Genomic DNA, 19,274 nt, shown 5'->3' with positions numbered 1-19,274 from the left:
TACAGAATCGGCGAGAGCGGCAGTGAAAGATTTAAACTTGACTGGAGTAGACATGGCCGAATATTTGAAAGATAAATATTGTTTGTGGCTAGATTTCAGAAGTTCCGACGATAACTCGGCTCACGGGTCAGGTAGGCCACTCGGCGGCGGAGGGAATATATCGATTCAAATGGAACGACAGGCCGAAACCGCGTGATCTTTGACGATGTACGTGTTTTTGGTGATGAACGCCCAACTGACAGTGGAAGACGGGAATTTTAAAAGTCTAGTGTATTAAATTAAAAATGAGTCAGATGTTTAAAAATCTGCATTGCACTTTAATTATTTGTAAGACCGGGTCGGGTAAAACAAAATGGGTGCTTGATTTATTACAGACTAAAACCGATTCACGTTTGAAGCGATCGTGATTATTTGTCCGACTTTATTTAAGAATAAAACGTTTTACATTGTTCATGGATTTACGCGGACGACAACATTTATTTGTGTGACCTGAATCGGGAAAAGTTGGGGTTAAACGGAGCAATCGAACTTTACCAAAAATTATTTGAAGGGGTTGACACTTTGTTTATAATCGACGACTGTGCGTCCGATCAATTTATTAAATATCGCAAAAAGTCTAAGAATAACAATACGTGCGCTTTAAGTAGGAAGGCGTTTAGCGGTAGACATTATGGCCATAGTTGTTGGTTACTAAGCCAAAAGTACAATTCAGTGCTCAAAGACTCCCGGGAAAATACCGCCTGGACCGCTATCTTTCATTGTAAAGACCAAAATTCGTTTGACCAATGTTTGGACGAAAATGACGTGGTACCCAACGAGAAACGAGAAGAAATTAAAAAATATTTACGCGACGTAAAGTTTAGTAAGCTGGTGTTGAATACCGAACCGCCAGTCTCGTATGATTTATCATGAGAAAAAATCGATCTGACCAAAACATAAATATGGTAGAAGAAAAAAGTGTACTCAATGTCGTTATGTTAAAGATCTCTCCAACTTTAAAATTCAGAAAAAGACCGGTAAGACAAATAAACTTTGCAACGATTGTTCAATGAGAATGGAAGAAAGCCGACAAAGGAAAAAAATCCCGCATGGGAAGCGAAAATGATTGTCAAGAAATATGTATTCACGGTAAGTAGAAATATCGATGCAAAATTTGCAGCGACCCGATTGAAGTAACGATCAAAGAGTGGATCTATCATTGCCGTTCTGGCGACGAGAAATACAATCGATATGATCCTACCGTTTTTTAAATACTGATTCTTGTCGTTGGTTAATCGAAGATTATCCGTATTGTTTTTATCCAGATTGTAAAGTCAAGATGCTATTTTCAAAAAATCAAGACGACCTGTGTACTATCGAACGATTAGATAATTCTATCGGTCATATTGAATAAATTGCGTATTGGCCTGCCGCAGCTGCAATAATTCAAGGAAATCTGATAAGCTAATTATAGAATATTGGCATCATTATGGGAGAAACTAATTTAAAGTAGTTGTCAATTACTTACACTTTGTTATAGCTAGGTTAACGGAGTCTGGCTATAACAAACTATAGCGAACAGCCCGATAAAATCCCAAATCCACAAAAAGCTAAAGCTAAAATCCGAAGCGGGTGGAACAGGGTAAGAAATTAGCCGAGCATAATAAAAAGATGAAGCAGCAGCTCGCCAAGATGAAAATAGCGAGCGAAGCGAGCACGACTGAACTCGGTGCACCCGTCCAACAAGCCATTTTTCGTCCCTATTCCAACCAGAGCAACCACCAACGGGCAATGGGTCACACCAATATTGGGGCAAGCCGCACCGCCTAGCGCGAGCACACTGCTGGAATCTGTTTCGATTTCAACCGCGGCCACTGCTTCAGACCAACCTTTCGTTTTGCCCACAAATGCGCAACCTGTTTGTCTATCGGCCATTCAGCCGCCTCTTGCCGTGGCAGCCCTCGCTCGGTGCGGGGAGCACTCACTCCAACCACACCTCCCAACGCCGGTAAGAATAAATAAGCTGCGCCCCTTTTTGGCATCATATGGTGACAGGCATGCCGCTCAGGTGCTGTTGGAGGGTTTTACGTCTGGTTTCCGTATAGGGTATACGGGTCCTCGGGTTAGCACTTCTGCCCGTAATTTGCTCTCTGCTCGACAAAATAGAGAGGTAGTGAAATGCAAACTTTACCGTGAGTTACATTTGGGTAGGATTGCTGGCCCGTTCCCCAGTCCCCCATTTCCCAATTTTCGTTGTTCTCCAATAGGTTTAGTGCCGAAACAAACCCCTGGTGAGTTCCGTTTAATGCATAACCTTTCGTCTCCTTTGGGTGATTCAGTTAATGATCATATTGACCCAGCCAAGGCTGCGGTGTCTTATACGACTTTTGATGATGCTGTTGAATTGGTTTCTAGTTTGGGCCCCAGAGCCCTTCTGGCCAAGTCAGATATAAAATCGGCTTTTCGTTTACTCCCTGTTCATCCCGATGATTATGATTTACTCGGTTTTTCGTTTGACGGTTCATTTTATTACGACAAGTGTATGCCCATGGGTTGCTCCATTTCTTGTGCCACGTTCGAACGATTTAGCACCTTTCTCGAATATTGCACTCGTAAGGTTGCGGCTACCCTGCACATTCTCCACTATTTGGATGATTTTCTCTTTGTGGGCGACGGGCAATCCAACGAGTGCGCACATGCGCTTACTTCTTCCACGGTAGTTTGCCGGGACTTTGGTGTTCCTTTGGCCAGTGACAAAACAGTGGGGCCAGTGACAAGCTTAGATTTCCTGGGCTTAACGATTGATACAGTTGCCCAGCAGATTCGGGTTCCTACGGCCAAGGTCCATGCAATTCTGGCGAAGTTGGATTGCACTTTGTCCAAGCGTAAAGTCATCCTACGAGATCTTCAATCATTGCTGGGTAGCCTAAATTTCGTTTGTAAGGCAATACGACCGGGCCGGGCCTTCTTGCGTCGTCTCTTCCATATCACAAGCGGCATTCAGAAACCACATCATCAGATCCGTATTTCCTCTGGTGCGCGGGCCGACATGCTGGCTTGGCGGGAATTTTTGTTCCATTTTAATGGTTCGGTTATTTTCCCTCAGGAGGTATGGCATTCTAGCGGCAACTTGCACTTGTATACGGACGCATCCCAGCAGTTCGGTTTCAGAGCTTTCTTTAATGGGCGTTGGACGCAAGGCATGTGGCCACTGCAATGGCGCTCCTTGACTTTATCCATTACTTTTCTCAAACTTTTCCCGATCACCCTCGCGTTGCGCTTATGGGGCCCGGCCTTGCAAAACCGGCGTGTCATATTTTGGTGTGATAATGGGGCTGTGGTGGCGATTATTAATAGCCAAACATCACGGTGTCCCAGAATTATGAAATTGGTTCGCATGTTTGTAGTGCTTTGTTTGAGGTTGAATATCCACTTTAAGGCACGCCATGTACCTGGTCTTGATAATGGCATCGCTGACGCTCTATCTCGTTTTCAGAAGGATCGTTTCCGGTGGCTGGCGCCCGAGCCCGCCCCCGTTATGACACCCTTGCCTGCAGACCTTTGGAACAACTTAATTTAGAGGTTCACTGTTTTTTGATGGACTCAGTTGCCCCGCGTACCCATTCAGTTTACCAATGTGCTTGGCAATTTTTCTGTTGGTTTATTTCCCGCCATGGTTTTCTTAATACATTTTCTAGTCCCACATTGCAGCAGCTTGTGCACTTTATTGCATTTTTGTCTGTTAATGGGTAAGCTCCGGCTACTGTTGCATTGTATGTCTCAGGGATTGCGTCTACACTCCGCTTGCAGGGTTCCCATGACATAACTAAACATTTTATTGTGAAACGAATGTTAGATGGTTGCCGCCGCCGGTACGGGCGGCGCGATCAACGCCGCCCTATTACGATTGTTTTACTGCGGCGTGTTATTCCTGCTTTACACTCCGTTTGTACCAATCAGTATGAAGCCCTACTGTTTCGAGTGGCTTTCCTGTTAGCATTTTTTGATTTCTGCTCGTCGGTGAACTCACTGCGTCCACTCGATCTGGTATTTCACCTTTACGTCGTTCTGATGTTACCCTTCATCGTACCTCTTCCGGCAGTGTGGTTAATCTAAACATTCGTTTCTCCAAGACCGACCAGTACGGTCAGGGTTGTGTAATTTCAATACCTGCTGTTTCTGAGGGCGAACTCTCCCTGTGCCCTGTTCAGACCACTACACAGTTCCTCAGCAGGTGTCCTCAGCATTTCAGCAATTTCCTGTCCCATTTCGATGGTTCTCCAGTTACACGTCCTCAATTCACCGCTGTTTTAAGGCGGGCCCTTGGCTTCATTGGCATTCATGATACCCGTTACACTTCTCATTCCTTCCGGATTGGTGCGGCCACAGCAGCCGCAATGGCGGGAATTCCTGACGATGAGATCCAACAGATGGGTCGTTGGCAGTCAGGCGTTTACCGCCGCTATATTCGTATTAGCAGGGACCTTCTCCCATGAGTTTTAAATTTGTGGTTATTTTGTACATTGGGGTCATGTTACCCCACACCAAAAACAACCGTGATTCCAACCATACGCTAACTTTTCATTAAGTATTGATAGCTATTTAATTTCTGTTTTACTTCCATGAGCAAACCCGCCGATCGACAACAAGCCCCTTGTCTGGGTGGTTGGCGACTCGTTCATCCATTGGACCTCCCGTGTGGCGTTATCCTCTCCTTGGGGGAGGCACTTGATGGGCTGGCAACTGTTCGCTGGATGGGTAGGCGGGGCCTGCAGCTTGACCAATTCAACGACTTCCTTCACAGCTGCTGGCTGGCAGAGCAAGCATCGCCAACATGGATCATCATACACGTTGGCTCCAACGATCTGGGCTACGTCCCCAAGAAATCAATGCTCGAGGGGATTAAACATATTCTTGCCGTCACCCGAGCATTATTACCTCACTCCATCATTTACTGGTCGGAGATTTTGCCAAGGGTCTCCTATGCCTCGGCTAACAGACAAAATTCGGTCGATCTTTTCCACAGGGCGCCAGGTGGGTTGATTGCTCACCCCCAAATTGAGTGGTGGCGGCAGGATTTATATTTATCAGATGGGGTGCACCTTGTGGATGCCGCTTCGGAATTCCTTATTTATAACTTCCATACTACGTTACTCCAGTCTTGCGGAGTAGCTTGATTTCCTGTTACACTGCCAGCGCAAACACCACCTCCCCCTACACACGCGAGGTCACTTACCTATCATCACGCGGCCCATTTGGCGGCGGTCATAAATGACCGTGTTTCATTCTTATCACCGTCATGGGCCTTAGGATTATGAATCAATATAGCTATATAAAACCTATGCAATCAACGAATTCTTACATACATGGAATCAAAAGGAAGTCTGTATAAGGTTTATGGTTCACTTTGCAGTTATAACCCAGATGGAATGGGTAGTCTATATTCGGGTACGTACGGGTGGGACGTGAATAATGTCTATTCCGCGGATTACGCTTTGACCGGGAACGATTTGCTAGTATTTACTGCTAAACCCGATGTTAGGTTTGGACCGCTTTAATAAACGATGTTACGTCTCGCGGCTCACGCTTCGACCGGGAACTTGTCTCGCGGCTTACGCTTCGACCGGGGACTTGTTAAGGGCAGCCAGTAACCGTCCGCGGATTACGCTTCGACCGGGACTTGCTTTGTTTAGCTTATTTACAATGTTGTCTCGCGGTTTACGCTTCGACCGGGGATATTCTAAACTATCACTTACAAAAAATGCTATTGGTTATCGATCTGGAATTAAAACTGCTCTGACCGTAAGATAACAACAGAATTAAACTTGCGCTGGTGTAAGATTTCATTCATTTTGTGTCTGACTTATGCGGCAATAAACGTCTGAGGATTTTGGAATAAGTAAAAAGTGTGAGTCTCCATTTTATTATATACTTTTTGAAAAATCTTGTTTGGTCAATCTATACGTCTTGTTTGGCAAGGTTTAATTTATCGTGGGCGTTTTCCCTGTGCTTATCCGAAACTTGAAATAGATCTTTTATTTTCAAATCGTCCTCTCCGGTTGTCTCTTGATAACATACCGCGATTAAAGCCTTCAACGGTTTACCTCTAGAGATCTTACCGTTTAGAACTCGGTTTAACTTATTTTCTATTTCATCCGTTTCGCCGTTTTCCAATTGAACGTTAAACTCTTTTAAAATTTTTCTCGATTTTGGTGGTGGCGGTTTTTTCCAAACGTGATGCTTGAATATCTACCTCCGATGTCTACAGGTGTGTATGAAGAAACCCACCCAAAAATTAGACCGTTTACACGCATATTTGTTGTCTATTTCTACTACAATGATCAAACATGTTTTCGGGTAGTGGTGGTGGGGTTTGCCATTTAGGTAACGAGCCAGTTAAATGATAAATCTCTGCGTCCGTCATTTTTTATTAATAGTCCATTTATTTAAGGAACGAGCGACGTGAATGCAACCCCAATTATTCCGAGGAATAACCGAGGTTTAAGTTAATCATTCAAATTTAATCGACTTTTAGTTTCACGGGAAATTCAAATTCAGATCGAGATTCAAATCCATAAAACGCTTGCAACACCGAATCATTTGAAATTAGTCTGTCGTTTCTAATTTTCAACATTGCCGCTGTCAGTCTATACCGAACGCTCGCGCCGCAAGACAGTGAACCGTGGGTACCGTAGTATACGTCTTTTGGACAAATAAATGATTGTGCATCGCATCTGTTATTGATAAATTTATCGATATTTGACGAGTCAATGGGTTTTTTGGTGATCAGATAGAGACGCATAAGGATCTATTTTAACGCACATTTGGTTTTTAGCCGTATGGGTGGTTTAACTACATATTTGATCTTGTTCAATTCATCAATATGGCGACTGGCTTTGTAGGCGTTTACGGTGTTAGACGGTAGATTGGACTCTTTAGATTCGATGAATTCATAAACGGCCAGATTTATGTGATCGAGTATGTTTGTCGTAGGCTGTTGTATTTGATGGCAAATTTGACGGCCTTTGATGTTTTCGGGGTTTTTATTTCGAGTGCCGTATTTATAAAGGGGGCTTATACCGTAACATGGTTCTATCGTCATAATCAACAGGCATTTAATTTGGTCGTTGTGATGGTAAAAAATGGGCGAAGTGCACTGGCTCAATTGGGTCCCTTCTTTAATTACGGTTTTGAAATGATTAATTTACTCGGGTCAAAGGGACCGTAACATTGGGATCGCAGTTGTCGGCATTGAGACGCTTGTGGTCATCTGAAACGATATATACGTGGGTTGACATGGTTATGATTCTCGCGGGTTTGGCGTAATTTTTTTTCATTTTTATTCGGGTGGGATTTCTACTTTAATTAAATGTTCAACGTCAACGTCGTATTCAATAATTAGTCCAATTTTGTATAAATCCGTGTCGAGTTTAGTCGCTGAATCGAGCAGTGGCTCGTTTTCTCAACTTTGCATGCTTACCGTCTTCGAGCACCACATGATCCATTCCTTCCAACTCGACATAATTTACGCAGCAGGTACAATATGTACAACCAAAACATTCGATACAATGTGCACAATTGTAACGATCCTCGCAAATGTCCAAGGCATTTGAATTTTGGCCGTCGTATGAATTAAAACAACCCACGCAATTTATACATCTACCGCAATCGTCGCAAGTGGAGCAGTTATTACATCTGGTGCAGTCGTTACATTCGTGTTAATCTTGACATTCTTTACAATCGGTACATTTGCATAAACGGTTGGAATTTAAACAACGAAAGCAATCGTACGAATCTATCAAATCAGTTAACTTTCTCGTGTCTTTGCAAAAATAACAATTCACGTTTGTAGTGTGATCTACCACTTCTTTTTATGTAGTGTTTATTTATTTTTCTCGTTTTTTATAAAGGGCAAGTCGAGACTTGTAGCGAGGGGAAATTCCCTTTTTGTTTGAGAGTGATTGTTTATGCGGTTGGAGCACGTCACGAGTTGTTGACAGGATAAAGTGCACCGGGGTCGAAAGGTCAAGGTGAGTGAAGTGGGAATCCCCGGCACGAGTGGGTGAAAGGGGAGGTGCCCCAGAACTCTCTTTTTCCTACCACTCCACTCCAATTTTCACTCCACCTTCAAGGGGCGTGGCGTCACACACGAATGTTCATGCCCCTCAAAGGGGTGTGGCGTCACACACGTATGTTCATACGCCTCACGCGTGAGGGGCATGAACAACGTGTGTGACGCCACGCCCCTATGCGCACTGAATCCTATTACATAGCCAGAAGCCAGTAAAATGGCTCTTGACCGGGCAGGTGGACCCCAAAAGTAATCTATCAACATCAAGCTCAGATAAAGTTGTTTGCCCCTCACTTCCCTAACGATTAGAATTTTAGCTCTAGTCAAAGTCTCTTTGCTAACTTGCACAATATAAAAATCAATTTTCTGCCACTTTTTGCCCGTATTTGTCACGTACCTCCAAAGTAAGAGAGTCAGGAGTGGGAAGTGAAGCTAACATTTTAGAGGGGATTTTTTCAGTTTTGTAGAGTTTTCCCTGAGATTTTTCAACCTGTGCATGGTGACGAATATCACGAACACTCTAATGAGAAAGTATCATACAAGGAAATCGTGTTGTGGAGCAGCGCCCCTCCGACAAAGGCGAGGGCGCCCTCCTCGAGGCGCGGCGCGTCGGACGGCGCGCCGGGGAGTCCCTGAGCGGCTAGGGACGAATCCGTTGGAACCGAAGTATACCGTCCCCCAAGAAAGTTGGTCTTCGTCGAGATGATGGCTAATATATCTGATTGATCGAAACTTAGTGACGTAACCCGGACAGACCTGACTTGAGATAAACTTCGCCTGGACACCTGACTTATATACAACAATCAAAGAGGCTGGTTTACTAATTAACACCCCTTCAGTCACACTCAACCAATACACCAGTAGAGGGCGCTAATGACGAGGAATTTAGATTAAAAAACGATAATTTTTCATAATCATACTGTTACGCTCCCACAAACTGTTCCCCTATATGCATGTAGATTATAGCTTACACGCTATTACGCAATGACCATTCTACATTACACGTATTGTACATATCGCATTGCATACCACGCGCGACCCGGTTGCACTATGCTGTGACATGCCTTTGAACTGCAACTCCAAAGCATATTTCCAACGTAGTCATTTTCCCCGAAGGGTGTAGTCCACTAATTCAGGTCCCATTGAAAAGAGTGTAAAATCAGCATTGTTCACCGGGCCCAATAATATGCGTACCTGAGGCATCTGAAACACATGTTAAATTATTGTATGGTCCATAATCTTTTACTTTCTTTTCAATTTTCTGTGGGTTAAGCGGTTACATTTTGAGCTATTCCCTCAAAACAAAATTACCCCCAAAAGTGATTTTTCCAAAGTGTGCTTGCAGCTTTTTTTCAATTGACAACCGTCAGCTTTCTCGGGCACTTAGGACTATTTTTCAACAATACTTTTTAACCATTCTGCTCTCAGATAAAATCCCAAAGACCCAAAGAGTTGATGCTGGCAAAGATTTACACAATCTCACCATTTTGGGGGCCATACAATCTCCTTTTTTAAAGTATACTGTGGGGGCACTTTTAATGCTAATGACCTGGCCAGAAGTTCTCGCTTGAATTAGTGGACTGCACCCCGAAAATTGTTATCGGAGTCGATCCTACTTTCAGTCACACATATGACCCGTACATTCGACCCACACAGACCCCCAACTCATACCGTATGTGTCCCGCCAAACCTGTGCCCGGTCAGTTCACAGCGAGGTTAATTACCTCCGTTCACCCTCAGTTTTACCCCATAAGAATTATGTGTAGATTTCCTAGCCATCAAGAGACTAGGTGTTGTACACAAATCAATGTACCGAGAAAGGCTCACCCTTTCCTTTCCCTCGTTGACTAAGTCCCTCGTAGTTTACCCACGAGCAGCCTGTCACCCTTCCCCTCCTAAACCTGAACTCCTCGGACGTTATCGCTCTCCAGAAACTCAGCAAAGACCAAGTGTGTACAAAATCCCCATATTTTTTTTCTTTCATAGGCTTTCTACCGGCATGAATAATTCATAACTACCCCAATCCAGTGCTCCCATTGGCTAAGACACGACCCCGACAGACTTTATAAAGGGACCAGCTCCATTGATCCAGCGATCAACATCGATCATTCCCGAGTGGACAGCTTAGGAGCAACAACTCCCCGACCGTTCGCGAGTGTGTAGCTCTGATGTGAATAACCCTTGTATCACTCCCGAATAAATAGCTCAGGTTTGGACGAGCAGTACATGTACTTTGATTATTGTTCCAATGATAATAGAGTAATATCCAGTCTTACTAGCTGCAGTTGCTCATTGTAAATATGGAAACGATTTACAATATATAATTCATCGGAATAAAACAGCAGTGTGTGTATAAGTCAATCCAATGACTCTCATTCTTTATGATAACGGCTCCCTACCCTAAGAGAGACGTTACACTGGCGGCAAGCGGTGGGATATGAACTTATACACACCATCAAACTTGAGCATGACTTTTGATTAAGTCACTTCAAACATTCCTCCACTGAGAGTATCTCCTCAGCTTTGAAATCTGTTTTTCAGTCAGTGATAATTAATCGCCATCATGCCTGGCAAAACAAGCCGAAAGTCTCGCAGATTGCAGTCACTGTATGAGGATGATGACAGTGACATGTCATTTCATGTTACCCGCCAAAAAGTGATTTTTCCAAAGTTTGCTTGCAAACAGCGGTTTGGCGAACGCCAGTTGCCAAATTACTACATCACTCAGCTTGAAGCTAGGAAACATCAGCCCAAGGAGAAGCTGACGGAGATTGTTGCCGACAATCGCCGTCTTGTCTTCCGTGACTATACCTAACAGTGGATCCAGTTACCAGGGAGAACATTGCTCTTCGCCATTTTCTGAAAGGCCTCTCCGACAAGCAGATGGCAGTTTCCCTCGGCGTGACGAATCCCAAGTCCCTCGAGGAGGCTACAGCGGCAGTCCAAAATTTCCTGAGCCTCCATGATACCACGACCTCTGGAAAGTCACATCGAGTGAACACTGAGCAAGCAGCTCCTGAGATTGGCAGCGCGTTTGTCACCACAAAGCAGTTTCGACAGTTCCAAGATAACCTCGACTGACGGCTGAATGGAATCGTCAAACTAATGGAAAACAAGCCCGTTAACAGCCAGAAACCCGCCAGCCAGCCAGCCAGCAAACAGAAACCTACCAAACCGAAAACTGATGACGTCACTTGTTTCAAGTGTGGCGAACCCGGCCACTTTGCGAACAAGTGTGCCGAAACAGCTGCTTCTTTAAAGGAGGTCATTGTCATACTGCCGTAAAAACTAACTAGAACCGTGTTATCCGGCCTGGCATCGGTCCGTCCCAATGAACAGAACACCATGCAATTAAGGAAACAGCAAATTCGAGGCATGTTTGCGTTTTTGCAAGTGCAGATGTGCAGCACACCAAGCAACTATTAGTTGACCAGGAGCGGCGGTAACCATAATATCATCAGCACTTTTTAGCCAAATACCCGCTGAAAAGTACCCTGAACCGAAACCCCTTCGCGAAGATACAAAACTGGAAACTGTAAACAAAGAACTTTAAATATTGCCATTTAAGGTGTTGCTACGGTTGACATTTTGACCTGTGGACAGCACTATCAATGGGATGCAATTGTCACCTCCATTAGTGATGAGGGAATCCTCGGCTATGACTTTCTGTACCACTATTACTGCGTACTGCAAGCTCGCCACAGCATGATCATTGCTGGTAACTGAGTTCCATGGACAGTAAAAGGAGCCCCTTCTTGTGCAATCAAGATTGCATTTAAACAGGTCACTGTAATCCCTTCATGCAGTGAGTGGGTAGCACAAGGTAACGCCGATCTTCATGGACTTGGCTCTGTGTATGCTGTCGTCGAACCAGCAAGCCTTCGTCATAACCTGGTGGTTGGCAGTTTACTCATCCATCCCAGCAAAGGACATTGGCATTCCAGTCAGACTTATAAACCTTTCACCTGAGATTACTGAACTTCAAGCTGGTATACCATCGGTAACTTACGTGAAGTTGATGCAGATGAATTGTTTGCTGAGCTATAAATATTTGGAGAGCAAGCCCGCCCAATATTATACACATGCTACCCAGTCAGCCCCGCCGCCCTTGACCCCCCCCTCAAACTTCTGACAAAGGGTCGGAAAGTTTGCAAGATCTGTACGGGGGGAGTTGTGAGACCCAGTCCTCACACCAACCGAAAACATCGTAAAAATATTGCCAAAACTCTTGGCAACACATGAGAACACGTTTGCCAAATTGACTATGGCGGCGCACGCCCCATTAGACAGTCTCCCCGTCGTCCTCCCAAGGCATTTCAGGGCGAGGAGGAAAAATTTATAAAAAGACAGCCAATTAAAGACGTGTGTTATACAAGAATCGACATGGGCACCACAGTGGTTTTTGTGAGGAAAAATCTAAAAAAATCGTAATCCAAAAATTCGTCAAAACCCTTGGGTACCTACCAGACCCTTGTGAAAACCCAAATAAAGCCCAAAATTTGACTCTAAAGATGCCCAAAAACTCCCACCACAAAAATTCTGAAAAAAAATTTCTGCCAAAATGCCCCCACGCAAAATAAACCTGACCTTTGCCACACAATTTGAATGCGCAAAATTAGTCGCGACCCACGCCGCGTGGTCAACAGCAAACAACATCCAATTTGAAGGAGATTCGATCGAGCTAGCGAAATTGGACATAAAACGGCAAAAACTTCACATTTGCTTGGTGAGACAAACAAAAGACGACAATAAAAATGATATGAATTTTAGTCCAGTGTATATAAAATATTGACTTCATTAAGAATGCCATAAAATCAAAAGTTGCCATATAGGCATAACTTCATGGACTATAATTCGTGGGGAAAACCGTTATTGTTGAAATATGTTGTTAATCACAGTATTAGCTTGCCTCAATCGAGACGTCCTTTAACATCATATGCATGCACGGAATTAATACAATCGGTGAGAAACTACGCAAAGCAGTACAACGATTGGTATTTGAAAACAGTTTGAAACCAATCCCTACAGGAAAAAAAGGTCAAATATTGAAAATAGGTTTAATTGTATCGATTAGACCTTTTATTCAACCAAAGTTATTTAGCAAATTAGACGTTCGCGATGTCAAACGATTTCAAGGCAACTACGGAAACTGGGAAAAAATTGATAAATTTGTTCACAGTGGATCAGGATGGGTTCTAGACGAAATTATTGCGTTTTGTGTCAATGTGATAAAATACAAACCACTAGTTGGTACGTACATTCATTTGCCTGAATTCACTGAAAATAAGAAAGCAGTCATAAACATAAATAATAACGACGACGAATGCATACGATGGGCGATATGCGCGGTAGTGAACTTTCATAAATTCAAACGAAAAATCGAAAAAGATCCGATTTACAGGAAAGACCAACAATATACAATCCAAACGACTCAGAATATACCGGAATTGACTTTCCTACACCACCGAATCAAATTCCAAAAATCGAGAAACAAAACGACTTGTCAATTAACTTGTACGGTTACGATAGATAGAAAGGTACATTTCCAACTTTACATAGATCAAAAAATATTTCAACAGACACACACGTTGACCTCTTATGTTTGACAGTGGGTATACGCAACATTACAGCTGGATTAAAACATGTCTAGACTTATTTCGCATATTATTATCAACCACAACGGTCAAATTTACCAATGCCGCAGATGTCAAAATTATTTCACAAGCAGTCCAGGATTAGCCAAACACAAAGAAGATTGTCTCGGAGCAGACGTACCAATCACAAAAGATATTTTGCCAGTAGAATAAAAAATTAGCGCCATTTGTCATATACACAGATTTTGAGTCCATTTTAGAACCCATGCCTCCCGAAGAAGGAAACACTGTTCGAACACATCGACCCATTGCGTCTGGATATTCTTATTTCATTATTCGCAGCGATGGCGTTTGTGTAAAACAACAAACTTATACAGGAAAACATGCCGCCATTTCTTTTTTAAATTGTTTACTGTCAGACAACAAAAAATTAACAAAATATACAAAGAAAATTTAATAATTCTATGGGACTTGGAATTATCCAAGCAACTCAAAACAAACAACACGCGTTGGATTTGCGAAAATCCAATTTCGCCGACAAATTCAGGCCAGTGCCATTGCCCTATACCAACTGAGCCAAAGGCAGCAACGGACAAGTCGAAATTTTTAATCAAAAAACCGGTTGGAACAACAAAAGTTATAAAGAAGTTATTTGTATGGTATGCTGAAAGCCAATTAACGCGTTTAGAAAAGTCAGGGATCACTGTCACATAACGGGCAAATACTGTTGTTACAATTGCAGATGGGGCCGCACAAAACACAAAATCCAATGTTTTTTACAATTTGGAAATTACGACCCGCATTTGATTATGCAAAATATTTTTACCGCAACAAACGAGAAATTATTTTGCATTCCAAAAAATTCAGAGAAATAGATTTCTTTTTTTTGTAGGCGAACTCAGTTTTTAGATTCATTCAATTTCTTGGCAACTTCGTTAGACGCTTTGGTAAAAGTTTGCTCTAAAGACGCGTTTAAATTACTCCAAAGGTAATTTCCGAAAAAATATAGAGATGTTTTTACAAAAAGGTGTTTATCCCTATTAATATATGGACTCTATTGGAATATTTAAAGAAACGTGCTTGCCTCCTAAAGAAGTATTTTACAGTTCATTAAAACAGGAATGCAATTTGGAAAAAGATTATGCAAGAGCTTAAGAAATTCATCAAGTATTTGGATGTAAAACCCTTGGAGATTACCACGACCTGTACGTTAAAACAGATGCGGTATTATTAGCCTGCGTATCTGAAAACTTTCGCAAAGTTAGTTACAAAATTTACGGGCTTGATCCCGCCAATTATCATACAGCGCCTAGCCTCGCTTGGCATGCCTTCTTGACATATAGCCAAATCGAACTAGAACTGCTAACAGACGTCGATAAACATTTGTTTTTGTTCAACGCACCAAATGAGGAGGAATTTCGTCAGTTTGGGCAAAAAGTTACGCAAAAGCAAATAACAAATATTTGTCTGATTACGACCAAAGTAAGCCGTCAAGTTACATTGTGGATTTAGATCAACACAATCTGTATGGATGGGCCATGAGTCAATGTTTGCCTGTAGGTAAATGTAAATGGGTAAAAAATCTGGAGAAATTTACTTCTGATTACATAATAGATCTAAACCCTAACGGTACAAACGGTTACATATTTTAAGTCACTTTAGATTATCCACAAGGTCTTCATGACGTACACAACGATTTTCCTTTGGCACTTGAAAACATTAAGATTCCAAGTGAATGGTTATCACTTTATCAAAAACAATTCATAGATCTAAACGACGAAAAATTGGCCTCGGTTAAAAAACTTTAAAAACAAAAGAGAAGTATTAATTGCATTATCGTAATTTACAATTGTATTTGCAGTTGGATTTAGAATTGAAACAAGTGCATCGAGTCTTGTCTTTTGTGCTGGCACCTTGGATAAAAAGCTACATAGACATAAATACTGAGTTACGCAAAAGAGCCAAGTCTTATTTTGAAAAAGACTTTTTCAAATTAGTGAACAAGTCGGTATTTTGTAAGTCGACAGAAGATACTAGGAGCTCTATCGATGGTCATTTGCTTCCAGAAAACGATATAAAGAAATTTACCAAATTAGCCTTGTTATCGAATTTTAAAACAGTGACGGCATTTCGAGATTGTGATTATCGTTTGTTGAAATGTTCAAAGATAAAACTTTTTTGAACAAGCACATTTATTGTGGCGTTTGTATTTTAGATTTATCTAAAATTCAAATATATGATTTCTGTCACAATGTGAGAAGTTTATAAATCATGTTTATATTACATTAACATCACAACTTGGGAAATGTGTGAAAACCGTGGTTATATAAATATTGGTAGAAAGAAAAATTATTGGGCTATGAGTTACTTTCAGATTTGAGTTTGTTCCCACACACCCACTGCAGAGTGTAGAGGGCTATTCAAAACTAAATTTGTCAGAGAATACATAGTGGCAAGGAATGTTATGCAAATTAATCATGCTTGAGTAACTTTAGTCCAAGGCACTCCCCTGTGTGTGTGCTGTCAGGCACTACCAATGCAGCCTTAGTGGTGTATGGAAGGGTAGTCCACCTGTGTGGTGAGGTACATGTCCTGCATGTACTGTACATAGGGCGTGGCCCTGAAGAAAAGCCAGTTTGGAAATCAAACTGTAAGTTAATTTTACTTGGTTTCTATTTATGTTTATGCTTATTTTGTATAAGGTAATTGTAAGCTCATTTAAAAGATGTGTTTAAATGGCCAAAAATTATTGAAGGTTATTTGGATTCTTTTTCAAAGGGTTTTCCCTGAGGGGAACTTAAAACCTTGCTGGTTCTGAGTGAACCATTTGTTCGGAGTGAACCACCTTCATTCTGAGGAAACCATTTGTTCTGAGTGAACAACCGTCATTCCGAAGGGATCATTATATTTGTTCTGAGTGAACAAACATCTTTATGAATAAACGAGCACCAGTATCGCTCCACAGTTCTTAGTGAACTAGCCACCCCACCCAGCTCGAGGTGAAACCGTACAGAGAGGTTTAAGGCCGACCATCAGGCCAGCAGGGAGAACCATCCTTCGACCTTCCTGGAAGATCAGCCCAGGCGCTGATGTTCATCCGTGCACCCACCTGGAGACAGCTTTACTCCAAGGAGCTGGCAGACATATTGCAGAGAACTGCATGGTACACGGGCGTGGGCATTCTTCCACCCATGCAAACTGTTGACTGTTATGAAGGTGGCCTGGTGGGGCTTGAATAATTAACTAATTAGTGGTAAAGATTTGTTTATTTATTTTCACGAAATGGCCGTAGGGGGGATATAATTAGGTATTTACACGTTTTACTAATTCGATTAGAAACTGGTTTTGGGTACAAGTGTTTTTTTTGGTAGGGGGGGTTGGTAGAATAAATGTTCCTTGTCTTATGAAAAAAAAAAACGGTTGATCGATTTTGAAGTATGATTGTTTGACCTCCAAAAGCTTGTGTACCTACTACCATACTGGTTAGTTATTTTTTTGGTCCACTGAGGGGAAAGTCGGACCCCTGGTGTGACAATTTCTATTACAATTTAATGAAACGCGATTTTGGAAATAAATCAAACTTGATTTATACAGACACAGATTTGCTGTTGATGCAAATTGAAGCTAATGATTTGTACGCATATATCCATCAAAATGAAAAACGAATTTGATTTGGCAAATTATCCAACAGATCATCCTATTTATGGCTCTAACAACGAAAATGTCATCGGAAAATGAAAGATGAATTTGGCAGCCGACTTATTTCAGAAGCCATTTGCATACAACCTAAAATGTATTCGACTTTAACGCAAGACCAACATTTGAAAAAGGCAAAAAGGTGACAAAAGTAATAACCCAAAAAGAATTATCGCACGCAAAATACAAAAATTGCCTGGTAAATCAAAAGCAAGAGTGTTTTAATCAACAGTTGTTTAGATCAAACAAACATCAACTATTCACCGTCACGCAAAACAAGCTAAGCCTATCGCCCTTGGACACAAAACGGTATCCGTTGCCAAACGGCATATACACTTAAGCTCACGGGCATTACCGAATATCAGAAGAAGGCGGTAGTTTTGTGTCGTCGGGTACCACTTGAAGCTCTTCTCTGACAAAACTTCGTTTGGTGCCGTCTAACAAATAGTATAAAGTCGGACCTGTTTTTACCTCTTTGCCTTTAAGCCGTACGTGCGCTTCTCGATTTGATAAACGTCTACGCCCCATGTCGGATCGGTTGCCCTTTTGACGGTACCCCCTTCTTGTTCACCGGGGTAATACAAATACCGCACGACAGCATCTGCAGGTAATTCTATTTTGGAATTCATAACGGTGCAGCCGGTGCTTGTTTTACCTGGTCTAATTTGACGGCTGCTGCGGACACCATGTCAATTAACCGCATTTTTTCTTCGTCGAGCGATTTAACGACCTGAGGCAAACGTTCTACCCTTTCCACGTTTCGTTTGCCGGGTTCAACATTTCCAGTAGTAGAGGAAGGAGAGTTAAAGAGCAGGAGGGACTTACCCCCGCCCCAGCGCAGAAGGGACTTTTCCCAAACCCCGTGACCTCGTAACCCCCCAAAAAGTGACTTCCAAACCAGAACTCGTGGTGCCCCGAACACAAAAGGTGAATTCCCCTGGGGACTTTCCACCACCGGAAAAATAGTTCTACTCCGAACGCTCCAGAAAAAAAATAAGATAAATTTCTCAACATTTCTCTAAAAATGAAATAGTTCTAACATTAGCCACTAAATTTGAATGCACCAAGTTAGTCACTGTTCACGCAGTATGGTTAATCGTCAACGGCTACGAAACGAAACGCGATTTAATTGAGCAGGCAAAGCTAGTCGTTCAAAACCAAAAGCACCGAGTCTGTTTAGTGAGAACGACCAAAGACGGCAAACAAATTTACAAGCCGGGTGAAATTATTCCTAAAGATTTCCGTGCCGTTTAAAAATGAAAACTAAATAGAAACCAGACAAATATAAAAAGACATGATGGCCCAAATATAAAAAGACATGATAAATTGTTATTTTTGCCAAGACATGACAAACTCGGTTGACTTGGTAGATTTCTACGGTTACTTGCACTGTTTAAATTCTGTTTATTCAAATGCACCGATTGCAAAGAATGTCACGACTGCCATAAATGTAAGGACTGAACGAAATGCAATAAATGCTCTACTTGTGACGATGTGGCACTTGTATAAATTGCGTAGCCTGTTTTAATGCAAACGACTGTCAAAATTCAGATGCCTTGGACAGTTGCGAAGACTGTTACGAGTGCATCAGTTGTATCGAATGTTTCGGTTGCACCTATTGTACCTCTTGCGTAAATTGTATCGAGTTGGGAGATATATAGCACGTGGTGCTTATAAACGGTAAGCATAAAAAACTTAGGCACAAAAGAGACGACGAACTACCGCCTAATCCGGCGTCTAAACTCGATTTTGATTTAATGAAATTTGATTAATCATTGAATACAACGTCGACGTCGAAGATTAAACCAAAGTAAAAATTCCACCCGAGTTAATAGACGCGGCCGATTAAGGGCCAATGAAAAATGAGAAAAATTTCTGGCAAAGTTGAAAAAAATCAGAACCATATCAACCTAAATTTACAACTTTTCAGACGA

At 42.1% G+C, this 19,274-nt stretch overlaps 1 long non-coding RNA gene across 1 annotated transcript; it reads left to right on the top strand.

The window, feature by feature from the left end:
• Positions 1–15,910: 15,910 nt before the first annotated feature.
• Positions 15,911–17,243, top strand: LOC147797838 (uncharacterized). The gene is made up of 2 exons (XR_015426596.1): positions 15,911–16,294; positions 16,423–17,243. It is a non-coding gene; the product is annotated as an uncharacterized LOC147797838 (long non-coding RNA).
• Positions 17,244–19,274: the final 2,031 nt, after the last annotated feature.

The sequence above is a fragment of the Acanthaster planci genome, linkage group LG10 (genome assembly GCF_054643075.1).
Source record: "Acanthaster planci isolate LZ-2023a linkage group LG10, COTS_SCS, whole genome shotgun sequence".
NCBI classification, from domain to species: Eukaryota; Metazoa; Echinodermata; class Asteroidea; order Valvatida; family Acanthasteridae; genus Acanthaster; species Acanthaster planci.
This window is presented reverse-complemented; position numbering and strand designations above follow the sequence as displayed.